Genomic DNA, 13082 nt, shown 5'->3' with positions numbered 1-13082 from the left:
TGTCACTAAATTCTGTATATTTTGGAATGTCATGTCAAACTCTTATTTGGATGGATAAATGAGAATATCAGATAAAGTCTCATGTCACACAAGTGATTTCAATTCCATTGGAATTTCACAAGCCATTTGTTTCTCTGCTTATACTTTTCTTTATCAACTTTAATTGTAGAGGTTGAAAACAAAGAAGGTGTAAGTTTAAAAATATTAATTTTTAGAAATAAAAAAGCAATTATGAATGGATTAATAGATATATGTGATAATTAACTCAATATTATATGCCTGCCATTTAACCTTTATGTGCATTATATATATTAAAATGTTCCTTGGAAGAAAATCTGAAATTAATATTTTTATTTTTTTATTAATTTTTTCCTTAAACAAATACAGACATGTTATTTCTGGGCTGTACTGATAGAGGATTGTATTGATTGTATAGAACACTGGGGGAATAAGTTATTTGGTGCAAGGTTTTCAAATTCATCATAGTCCAGCTGTTAATCTTCTACTAAAGCGATATTTCATTCTTCCTATACATCTCTAGATTGATTGTTCTGTTTTAGTACTACAAGTAGTACAGCATTAGATTTTTCTAATATTACAGACAGCAATTTCAAGTGACCTACCTTTCAACTGGTATTTCATTTCACATCTTGGTAGAATTGGGCTCGTAAGTTCTTTGAATTGCCCGAAGCTATAAGACCCACCAGGATCAGCTGCAAGACTAGGGGGATCAAGAGTAGTCAGAGCTTTTAGTGTGATAGCCCAACTGAAGTAAACATCTACTGATTTCCAGAGTAAAGAGTGCCTAGGGGCAGTATGGAGTGTCTGCAAATACACTGAATATCAAATGATCTCCAGATTGTGCTAGTATATCACTCTGCGTGAAGAGTATTGACTCTGACCTTTCCAGGGTGATAGTAATGTTTTGGAGATCTCTCTTATAACAACTGAGAATAAAGTTGGATGACTCCATTTGAGAACTAGTTAGGATGCTAGCTTTGAGAAACCAAGAGGTCAGTTCCATGAACTATCCTATATCTGAAGACTCAACAGTATTTGAATGAACTGGGCACCCTTGTTTTAGCAATGAGTTTAAGAAGCTGAGTCTGCAGAGTCTCTAGCTACTTAAACACAGGACAGGATTTTAGTGGAATTAAAAAAAAACCTATCTTTTCCTTGGTCTTGTGTTTGGAGAGTGTATATAATAAAGGCTGTGGGGCACTCTCACTAAAGTGAACAGGACCCTCTAAATTCCATACAAAGTGGTGTCTCACTCAAGGCTTAAAAATTGTGAAAGGGTGAAAGTTGGTTTTTTTATTTCATTAAGTCAAGCAAATCATATATTTATCTGAAAACAATTTTAAACATCACATTGGGAGAAAAAGAAAAAAGAGGGAAAATGTTGGTTTTTAAAAGCATTGGTTTCTGCCAATTCCATACTTTTAAATATTAAGTGAAAAGAAATTAACCCAAAGAGCCAGCAATTCCCTCCACTAGAAATGCTTTCCCATCTCAATTACTTAGTTCCTCAGTTCTTGCCATATTTTCCTTTCTCTAGTTCTCATAATTTTTTTCTCACCACAAACAAGATCTTACTTCTCAATGTAAAAACAAACATTCACACAGGAAAGTTGCATCCTTATATCAAAAATAATCATAATCATCCAACAATTTTTTCAGACATACTTTCAGATATATAGGGTGAAAAGAAACCTCAAAAGTTGCACGAACAAGCCCAATTCCTGCCATTTTATGGTCATCTTTGGAAGGCAGCTTCCTCCATACAGGTGGCTAGATGCCCTCAACATATTGCATCTGTTATCTTTGATATGCTTAGCACAGACTCCTGTGGAGACATTTTCTTAATTGTGAGTCAGAGAAGCTCTTGGAATCCTGACTGTCTCTTTTACTTTATCTAATGTGACAGGCTCATTTGTCCTAAATACTTCACTTTGCAACCCTCAGAGTCATCCTCTAGCAGTATCCTATAACATGTGTCACTCTTTCCCTACTAATATCCAATTAGGCAGTCATCCATCTTTTGCTATTACCTTCTTTAATCAGAAAGTCATATGCAGAGATGGAAAAGATCTATTTTACCCATCTCCCTGTCAATGCAGATTTATTCCCTAGAGTATATTTTCTAGTGTTATGTTTATTTAACTTAGATTACTACAGATTTTCAAAATAAAGTTCGAGCCAAATAATATGAACAGCTTGGATTACACCATTTGGGAGTTATATGATCAGTAACCAATGCCAAGAGAATCAATAGACAGGAAACGACATTTAAAATGTGAGCAAGGAAATAAATGTGCCTGTTGCTCTACAACCAAATGCATTTCATAGGACTAAATATTAGTTAAATAGATTCTAGTGGAACTCTAATAGTTCTTTAGAAAAATTGGATCTATCTACTCCTGGCAACCAAGTGGGAGGCAAAACAGAGATGGTCATCAAGGACCAGATGTTTTACATTATCTATAAATTTGCACCACTAAACATTTGACTCCTTTTTTTTCTTTTTTTTTTTTTTTTCCCAAGAGTCAATGACAGTGTGAAATAGCTGAAGTTTTCAACAAAAGAGCCCAGCCTTGTCCAGGGAAAGTACATAGGCCCAACCTTGACCTGCTCAGTGGGTGTGATCAAATCCAGAAGCCTGTTCAGTGCCTGGGTGGCCAGTGGAGATTCCCAGTAATGCCAATTAGTGCCAGCTACAGCAGTAGTTATTGTGACGTAGTCACTTGCCCACAAGGATTCAGGCTGAGACCACCAAACTTACTTCATGTAAGTCACTGAGCAGTTGTCAGATGACAACAACATTAGGCCATCATTGGTTCACAGTGACAGCTCTTCATGCTCTCCTTATGCCACTGGATCTGTCTTCTAGTGCTATTCCTGCTCTATCTTCTCTAACCTTGTGTGCATGAAGCATGCACAAGGCATGTATCATTGCATGCAAGCAAACACAAGAGGGAGAAGCAGCAGCAGGAGACCAAGTGAAATCATCTCATATCATATCCAGAGAAACCAACAGCCCTGTAAATACCATCTCTGTTGGTGTAAAGGAGGTCACAGCTCATTAGAAGTGCAAAGAATTGCTGTTCAGAGAAATAAAAAAGAGTAATGAGAGAAACTAATAAACAAATAGAGGGTGATGACACAGACAGATCTTCAGCTTTCTAAGTACCCTAACTCAAAGATGTGACTACACCAAAACATAGATGTTCACTGGACAAACTCTAGACATGACACAGGTGGATTTAGCATTAATTCAGCCTGTAAATTAGCATGCGAGTTGATGGCATTTCCACTTAGCCTTGCCTATAGAAATAAAAAGCCTAATTAAATAATAAAAATTGATATACTAGAAGTTTAATTAAAAAATCATAGTCACTCCAACGCTTTCTACTTAGCTTTTTTTATAGATGCAATGAAATAAATATGACATAAATCCCTTAAAGAGAAACATCATTTTCTGCTGATGAATATCAGCAGCTTTACACACTGTCTTCATTTATAATAAGGTCAAGTTGCAACGAACTGGTGAAAAAGACTTCTTACAAAAGAGAACAGGCAAAGCCAACAATGTGTGTGTAAAGAATAGTCATTCTCATAACCCTCAGTCTCAGCACAAATACACTAGTAAGTTAAATAACTCAAGGGAATATTCCCAAACACGGGGATACTGTTGGCTAAGTTGTTAACACTGACACTGATATGGGTTTATTACAGGCCAATGATCCTCTCTCTTGATCAGTGTTCAGTCACAGCTCAGGCATTATTAGGGACTCAGAAGAGGTAGGCATCCTCTTTGGGGGTCCAGGAGAGCAGGTTAGTGTGGATATGGGCTGCTCCTTTCAAGTTGGCTTCAGAGAACAGTCCCAGACATATTTAATTTACTGACACAGATTTGGCATCTGGAAGCACAATTCACCCCAGAAAAGTAGAAAGCAAGTGAAATTCCCTACTCTTTGTTTTCCCTGTGTCTGCATTAAGAAGTATTATGGTTATATACTGCCATACAAGTATTAGTATCACAGTTCTCCCATGCAGAATGGCCTTGTAGTGAATCACTGTGTGAAGAGAAGATGCACTGTGTGGAGGATGGACGTCACTGTTCCTACCCCACTGTTTTGCTTGTTGCCACTGGGGACCATTTTTGCTGTGAACTGTGAGATACCATTGTGACTTCCAAGAAATTATGAGAATTTGAGGGTGAATTGTTCTTGTTTCGGTCAATAATTCAGTCTTTCTTCACTCTGTCTTCAGGGCTAGCTTCTCCCTCCCTCTCAGATATGACGCTGCTGGCATGGTTTGTATCTGGTGAAGAGAACACATTTAGTTGTCAGGAACTTGAATATCATGATATCAGAGAAAAAATGAGAGTGTTAGGATGACAGACAGTAAATAGAAAATGATGGGTGCTGAGGGCATTCACTGACCATCTGTATATGGCAGAATGGTCATTCTGGGCTGAGGAAATAACAATTAAATCTGAATTATGATGCAAAGCTGGGATGACTTACTGACTTCAGGGAGGGAGGGCCACATTTTTGGTATTGTATGATAAGCTTGCCACATCCCTGTAGCAGTGCCATGCTAAAATCAGAACTACTTTGAAGCAGAACTCAGAGAGCTTTATCTGTGGGGTCCATAAAAGTAAGCGCTATCCTGGTTAATTTTTAAGCTGCATATGCTCTTTCCTCTCTTATGTAAAGCCATTAACTGGGTCCTGCAAAACAGTACCCTTTCAATCCTCTTCTGAATAGGAGAATTATTTAACAGGCTGCCCATATTCTAATACCATTACTTAGTCCTCAGATTTGCCTTTCCTCTAAGTACCTTCATCCTCAAGGAAGTCTCACAGAAATTAATGTAGGTGATCAAAAGGCAGTGATGGTGTCTGCAGTGGAAGAAATGCAAATAGGGCGGGAGTGCAGTTACAACACCATCAGTGAATATCAGCATCCTCTGAGCTACCCTGGCCCACAAAGCTGTAAAAGAGGCTCTAGAACTGCAATATGAAGAAAGCCTGCAATCTTAGAGCAGACACAGCCTGCTTTCAAAAACACAATTTGTTAGTTTGAAGGCATTCAGGACGTGCACTGCAAGGAGGCTCAATCTCAGCATTTCAAGTGTCCCTGTTGTTATTGCTGAAGTTTGTGACCACCTGTGAAAAAAGAAGGGAAGAGATATATTAGAAGTGAAGGAGGCACAGAATGCATTGCCTGTTACTTTTGAGCAGTTAGCTACAAAGGCAGTTGCAAAATCACATCATGGTATGAGTTCATTGAGGACAGCCTTAAGAGTATATTGACTGTCCAGTTCTGTCGGGGTTTGGTTTTGATTTTAAGTGATGGATAAGATATGGCATGACTTCATGAGAGAAATGTCCTTCTGAGAAGAATTAATAAGTATTCTTTGAAGCAAAACAAAATTAACTTCTGAAAAGTTAATATATAGGACATTGCAAAACAAGCAAAAAAAATGCCTCAGAAGAAAACCATTTAAATTGGTATGTTCCAATAGCTCCTGCTGACTGTAACATCTGTAAGTATTATACCTGTGGCTTTTTTTTTTTTTTACTCTGAGGCTGAATGGAAGAGCTTTCTTGTTATGTTACACCTGAAACTAAGTTGGGGATAGCAAAGGATATGTGCACCATTATTGGTATTGTGTATTGTCTTCTGGGATACAAATCTTTGCATCTTTTTTTCTACATGGTCCTTTTTGCCATCTGCTTTTTCTGGCACAGGAGCTACATGCTGTCTTGAAGCAATTTCTTACATTTCCTTTGGTCCCTTTCATTCATTCCCTCCCATGTATCAAGGGTCACAGGCTCATAACACTGTTGCGCATTTGATAGACACCTCCCTCCTTCTTCTTTTCTTCTTCTGACATAAAATTGGTCTTTCATTCATTGTTGAGAGGATGCCTCTTACAGGTATCTCAAATGAGGCCAACAGTGAAAATAGGTTAAGAAAGATATTTTTAGAGATTTATCAAATAAAGAAAATTGGTGAGAAAATTTCTTAAATTTTTTTGTAAAAATCTTCCCCAAAATAATGAACTGAGTATCAAGTATCATGGTGGCTGTTCTAATCACAATTTAGAGTCAGCAGGGTGAGTGCAGGGGTAATTTTCGCTGCTTCAGATGATGATGGGACTTTGTGGGGTGTCCTGAGCATTAAGTGTAAAGTAAATAGAAAGTAGATAAGAATGAATATTGCCAAGCCTATTCTGGTATAGACTGATCTTAGCTGATGTGTCTTTCATGAAGATATTAAAGGCTCAAAGAAAGCTGCCAAGTGACATTGCTAAAGACCCAGAAATGCTACTCTCTGAGCTGACAGGAGAGGGTCACGGAAAACTGTCCAATCTATAGAAAAAGGGCAGCCTACGGAGAACACATCCACATGGATGTGGATGGTCCAGGGCAGTCTCTGCCTGCATTCCTGGACAGCCGGACTTCTGTTTCAGAAGCTGTATTACCAAGATAGAGGGGCTCTTTGCTCAACACCTGCTACCTCTAATTGACAATAATGCAGATATAGACCAGAGTAGAGGTCTGCCTGTGCACGTCCCAAGTAGATGTGTCCCCAGGAATACACAAGCATGGTTTAAACTGCTTGAAAATATTTTCAAGCTTATGCTGGGAAACAAAAGGATTCCCGTGCCAAGAAAAATCCAAAGCTCTGCAAATAGGGAAGGATGGCCAGGCTGGTCTCATTTTGTGAGCCAATTCAAAGCTTCACCCTCTGACCCAGCAGCAAACTAGCTCTCTGTCCACCTCAGAATTCAGACATAGCATGCAAATAATTTGTTTTGGACTCTACAGCTAGAAAGCTAGGGCATTTTGGATTGGATATTTACATTGTAGGTTTACTTTACAATTTTATTCATAAAACCCCTGCAGCCAAATAACTGGTTACTGGATAGCTTGCAAGGATAATTTTAAATTGTCCATGTATTTTATTTGAATGCTTAGGCATGATTTTCAGTAATGTATTGGTTTATGTTGCTAGAAACTCCAACTGTTTGCGCTGCCAATAGCATGCATTTGGGAATAATTGGGGGTTGCTAATATTATCTGCTTTTTTTTCTTCTTTTTTGCTTTTGATTGCCCATGCAAGTTGTACTTGTATTTGGCAAGATCCAAAGGCGCTTTTATTTGCTCCCTGCTGTCAAGCACTGGGAAGGGGAAAGAGGGCCGATACAGTCATGCAAATAACAACTTTATTTCAGGAGCCACTATGCTTTAATCTTATACCTTAAGTGAGTTATTGCTTTATCCAGAGCCATTGTATCTGAATCTTGAAGAACACCTGGGATGTGCAGTATGTTTGATCGTCATCCAACATTGATCTGTGGTCTAGGTACATTTCAGACCTTCCTTGCCTCAGGCCATGCAAGATGGCCATTGTCACAAGGTTCTCATGCACATCCTAGCACAGATGGCACACAATCCTCCACAACACCAACACATATGAGGCAATCTCAGATATTTCGTTGGTTTCCTTTGCAGTCTCCTGCTACTGCCCATCTCTGACATTGCTCCATGTTCTGTTATTTTCCAAGTCCTGCACCTTTTTTTCAGTATCCCAATCTGCTTATACTCTCAAAGATTAAAATGCACTTTCCTTGTCCCTTTTCTCTCTGGCTAAAGTGCATAGTTCTTTTCGTAGCCTCAACAGCAGTAAAGACGGAGCTACACTCACACATGCAAAAATAAACTCATGACATGTCTTTTAATCACACTGGAGATAAGGATGAGGGCAGTGAGATGGGACAAGAGAGGAGTTCTTTACTTATAACAATTCCTTTCTAAAAAATTTTAAATCTTTGTCTAAAATAATTGCTATTATTGGTGAAAAAACAAAGGACTACTGGTAATGGTACATGCTGTGTAACTGTATAAACTCAGTAGCTGTAGCTACTGGAATGGGCTATAAACCGCATAAAATATTCTTCTGTGCCCAGGAAGAGCTAGACTGTTGAAGGAATTCACTTTTCTTTCAAACAGCATTTCCCCATTACAGGTCTCACCCCACCCCTCTGCGTTTAAGTCTGCTCCAGTTCTTTGAGATACCGTTGCTCCCACATGCTCATGGTTTCTGTGCTGAGCTATCTGTCAGCAAGCATAAAGGCAGCCCGCAGCTAATGATAAATCGCTGGAATGGGAAGGATGTTTTGTTTATCCACAGGCCCATAATGGCTTTTAGCCATCACTAGCACTATGGGGTTTGGAGAGCTGGTTCAGTCTGGCACTGGCTTTCGTGAACAAAGCTCAAAGCTGGGTATGAAAGCAAATGAGATGGCAAAATTTAGTGGTAGATCAGGTTGTAACCACTCAACCAGTCAGATTTTGACAGGAGTTGAGCCTCAGATGATTAGGCTTCTTCTGCAAGAGAGCAAACTAGTTTCAGAAACAATTGCCCCAAAGTTAGAAAAATTAAACCAGGAGTAACTAACTTGATGGGGTGTCTCCCACTATTTTAACAGGTGATACAGAACTCAGCCCTACTCTGTTTAAATGGGCTACTGGCATAATGGTATCTATAGTGACAGAGTAAAGATTTAACTAGTGTTAAACTATGTTTAAAAAGAGAAAAAGAAAATTAGATTAAAAATAGGAATTAAAGCAGATTTGTTTAAAAACCACAATTTATGGTTCAGGGAATGAGGAAGGGTTTCTGGGTATTTGAGCTTTGCAACAGTATAAGCATGAACATACCTGAATTGCTGGCAATAGGCTGGTTGATATAAACACTTATATTTATACATTACTTTGATTTTACAGCTATCAGAGTTTTATGTGTCTATTTGCGTTATGTTAGTGACCAGTACTCCTCCAGGGCATACAATCTATCCTACAGGGTTTTCTTCATGATAGGTCAATAAAAGAAACTTTATAGATTTTATGGTAATTCTGTAATTCAAATATTAGATGGTTTAGTAAAGATGTTCTAAAAGAAAGAAATTGTTCAACAAGTTTATCTACACAGTAGAACCATTATATCTGGACTCACAGGGGCATTTTTTATACCTTGTGAGGGAATTCATCTCACAGACTATTAGTACTGTTTGCCCTATAGTACATACAGATACCTCTCTGTAGGTTGCATGGTTGTCTAGTCATTTCCCCTGGAGTGTCACAAAACTGTAGTAAACATTTTACAGACATAGAAACTTACAGATCTCTTTTCTGCCGAATTTATCAGGTGCTGTTTCATGCACACTAACATCTCTCTGAACTTCATGGTCTTGCTCAGAAATGTAAAAGGAAGCACAGATGCTTTCATGGCTGTGTGACTAGCCACAAATCCTGCAATTGCATTTCCTCCAGCTGATCCCAAATACTACAGGGAATGCTGCCATGTCCAGGACTAAACCTTAATACCTGTAAACCATGTATTTTAATACATTTCAGTATCCCTAAGTCAATCAGGACATTCTGACAGAGAAACTGCGAAGCTGATGATTAACAGAAAATATGAAAAGGACAGTGACAGTAGGAAGGGAAAAATAGACATATGGATTTTTCAGTTCCTTTTCCAATTATTTCTATAGAAGTTATAAACCTCTTTGCTTTCTCTCTTGGTGTGGGTTGATTTCTTTAGAATCGCATCAGATTTCATTTGTTCATCTTTCAATCTCACATACTTCCTTCCTTGATTCCATGGCTATTCACTGTTTTCAAACATAACCCATACCTCAGATAACACTATGCCTGTTTGAGAAGACTGGTGCTTGAAAATAAACCTTCCATAATTTCATGAAGTCAAAAGCAAAGGGGAATCAGAGCCTGGGACAGGTGAGGGCAGCAGGGACAAAGGCTCTGTAAGGAAAGGAAACATGTTCCGAGCAGTCAGAGAGATGCCAAAAGGAGGAAAAGGTTTTCTGGGACAAATCTAGTCGTATTACCCTGTCACCTATCTATCAACAACATAACTAGTAAAACATGGGGGAACTTCTTTTAACAGATGACCTGTAGATTGTATGTACAAAAAATATGAGATATTTCTTTTTGATTAGTACACTGAAAGTTAAATCCCTTCTTTCTATATTTTGTTGTGTTGCTCTTTGAATGAATAATTTATTTCTCCTCTTCTCTCATCCACACCCTGGCCTTGCAAGCAACATTCCTCTGCAGCAATTGTGGCTCCACTGAAATGGATGCAGCTCTGCTTGGAAAGTGGGAAGATGTGTATAGACCTTGGCAGGTCTGAGGCCTACGTGCTTTGTCTGCTATAGCAGAATAAAAAAAGATGACATAGTCATGCAAGAAATACACTGGCATGGGACTCTGAACATAGGAATTCAGCTCCCATCCTTTGGTTGGAACATGCAAAAGCCTTCTGCAGTTCTTTTGCAATGCATCAACAAGCTCATTCCCTCAGTTCTCAGCATGAGAATGGAATCACAAACTCCTTTTTAATTCTCTCTTTTATTCATCTTATTTAGGGGGTAATAACATACTGGGGTCAGCAAGGATGGGATTCTACTTTTGAGCTAGTTATCTTAGCTCCTTTTAGTCAGGAGGAAGAAACAGACCTTCTAGCAAGCAATTCATCTTATCTTAAATGAGATACCTAAACTAGGTTATACCATTAATATCCAAAAGCACCCATTTTTCTATATTACTATTATGGTAATCTAAGGTGACTAGCATGACAGTAGACAACTGTACAGTATATATCCGGTTTTGATCACATTAATCCCAGTCCCCCTGTATTTTTCTGTGGCTATGGTGAGTGAAATATAAAATAGACCTCAAAACTTGACACCCATTTGCTCCCAAATACAAACAGAAATTTATGAAACAAGAGTAAACAATCTCTCCTGAGCATTTCAAACGTCTGACCATATCTTCTAAGCTTGATTGCAACAAAGTTGTATGGAGTCTTGGGCTTTTGTTCAGTCAATACTATCTCCTAAGAGGTCTACGCAAGGTTCTGCTTCTACAGAAATGCTGAATCACAGGATCATGGCATAATTCAGGTCTCTAGTCAACCCTCCTGCTCAAAACAAGGTCAACTACGAGGTCAGTGAATGTTGCTGAATCATGAATCACAGAGACCAAGATTCTTTAATCGAATCCCCACAACCTTCTTCCCACTGCATAGAAAATAGTGCATTATCTTAAAAACAGATAGTTACATGTCTGGAGTTCACTATCTTCATTTTATGACTCTTGAAAAATGTGAGTTTTTCAAGTTTTTCTTTTACAGTCTTGAAAAATAGATATATATATTTTTTTATTTTAGATCTTCTTGGAGTCATAGGATTCCAATATCTGAGATTTTCAGAGAATCCCCTTACAACGTGAGAGTAAGGTAACAGCACTGAAAATGCTACTTCATTATACCACTGCTGCCAATTTCAGTTATGTCTGACCAGGTAGATCCATTTCAAGAAAATGATTTTTAATTGGTCAAGTTCTTCCTCAGGCATTTTTTCTGTATCTTATGGGTGCTTCATACTCAGGTGTATTTATTCTCTCACAAAAGCTCTGGTGCCACAGCCAGCACTATTAACCACATATACAAAACTGTAATGGAAAAATACTAAGTAGTTTATCCACAGGCATGGATAGGAAAAATACTCTGAATCCTCAGTGCATTTCCATTAACAGCATCATCTGAAACCTCAGTCCTTCCTCTGTGCTCACAGTTTGGACCTCTCTGAAAGACATAATGAGGAGCCAACATCAACAAGTATGCACCCGTGTGAGAGGACCTCACCTCCTCTCTTTATGGCCTGATTGTTCCCAAGGGTTGCTGGCAATTGGATAGTGCTGTGGCATTGGTCACTAAAGGCTGTAAAGGACAAGGGCACCATACCTTGCAGCTTCAAGGTCCTGAGCTGCAAATCACAGTATGGCAGAGGTAATCTGGAGGCAAATATGAACAAGGAGCTCCTCAGCAAAGTCAAACAAAAAAAAAAAAGGAAGCCTACAGAGGGTGGAAGCAAGGGCAGGTAGCCTAGAAGAAATACAGAGAAACTGTCCGAGCAGCCAGGGATCAGGTTAGGAAAGCCAAAGCCCTGGTAGAAATTAGTCTGGCCAGGGATGTCAAGGGCAACAAGAAAAGCTTCTATAGGTATGTTAGTAATACAAGGAGGACAAGGGAAAATGTGGGTCCCCTCTGGAATGAAACAGGTGACCTGGTTACCCAGGATATGGAGAAGGCTGAGGTACTCAACGACTTCTTTGCCTCAGTCTTCACTGGCAAATGCTTGAGCCACACTGCCCAGGTCACAGAAGGCAAAGGCAGGGACTGGGAGAATGCAGAACCGCCCACTGTAGGAGAAGATCAGGTTTGAGAATATCTAAGGAACCTGAAGGTGCACGAGTCCATGGGACCTGATGAGATGCATCCTCGGATCCTGAGAGTACTGGTGGGTAAAGTGGCCGGGCCGCTCTCCATCGTATTTGAGAAGTCCTGGCAGTCTGGCGAAGTTCCCACCAACTGGAAGAGGGGAAACATAACCCCCATTTTTAAGAAGGGGAAAAAAGGAAGACCCAGGGAACTACAGGCCAGTCAGGCTCACCTCCGTGCCTGGCAATATCATGGAGCAGATCCTCCTGGAGACTATGCTCAGGCACATGGAAAATAAGGAGGTGATTAGTGACAGCCAACATGGCTTCATTAAGGGCAAATCATGCCTGACAAACTTGGTGGCCTTCTGTGATGGGGTTACAGCATCCGTGGATAAGGGAAGGGCAACTGACATCATCTACCCGGACTTGTGGAAGGCATTTGACACTGTCCCGCACGACATCCTTGTCTCTAAATTGGAGAGACATGGATTCGATGGGTGGACCACTTGGTGGATAAGGAATTGGCTGGATGGTCGCACTCAAAGAGTTGTGGTCAACGGCTCAATGTCCAAGTGGAGAACAGTGACGAGTGGCGTTCCTCAGGGGTCGGTTCTGGGACCGGCACTGTTCAACACCTTTGTCGGTGATGTGGACAGTGGGATCGAGTGCACCCTCAGCAAGTTTGCTGATGACACCAAGCTGTGTGGTGTGGTCAACACGCTGGAGGGAAGGGATGCCATCCAGAGGGACCTTGACA

General features: G+C 39.7%; 1 long non-coding RNA gene across 1 annotated transcript in view; it reads right to left on the bottom strand.

Annotated features, from left to right (window-relative positions):
* Positions 1–303: 303 nt before the first annotated feature.
* LOC142601005 (uncharacterized) overlaps positions 304–13082 on the bottom strand; it is a 49758-nt gene continuing 36979 nt past the window's right edge. The window contains exons 4-5 of the long non-coding RNA XR_012834550.1: positions 5791–5951; positions 304–5173 (exon numbers count right to left, since the gene is read on the bottom strand). This is a non-coding gene — a long non-coding RNA (uncharacterized LOC142601005). The remainder of the gene's footprint in view (positions 5174–5790; positions 5952–13082) is intronic.

The sequence above is a fragment of the Balearica regulorum genome, chromosome 3 (genome assembly GCF_011004875.1).
Source record: "Balearica regulorum gibbericeps isolate bBalReg1 chromosome 3, bBalReg1.pri, whole genome shotgun sequence".
Classification (NCBI taxonomy): domain Eukaryota; kingdom Metazoa; phylum Chordata; class Aves; order Gruiformes; family Gruidae; genus Balearica; species Balearica regulorum.
The sequence above is the reverse complement of the archived record's forward strand: the minus strand, read 5'-3'. Positions and strand labels throughout refer to the sequence as shown.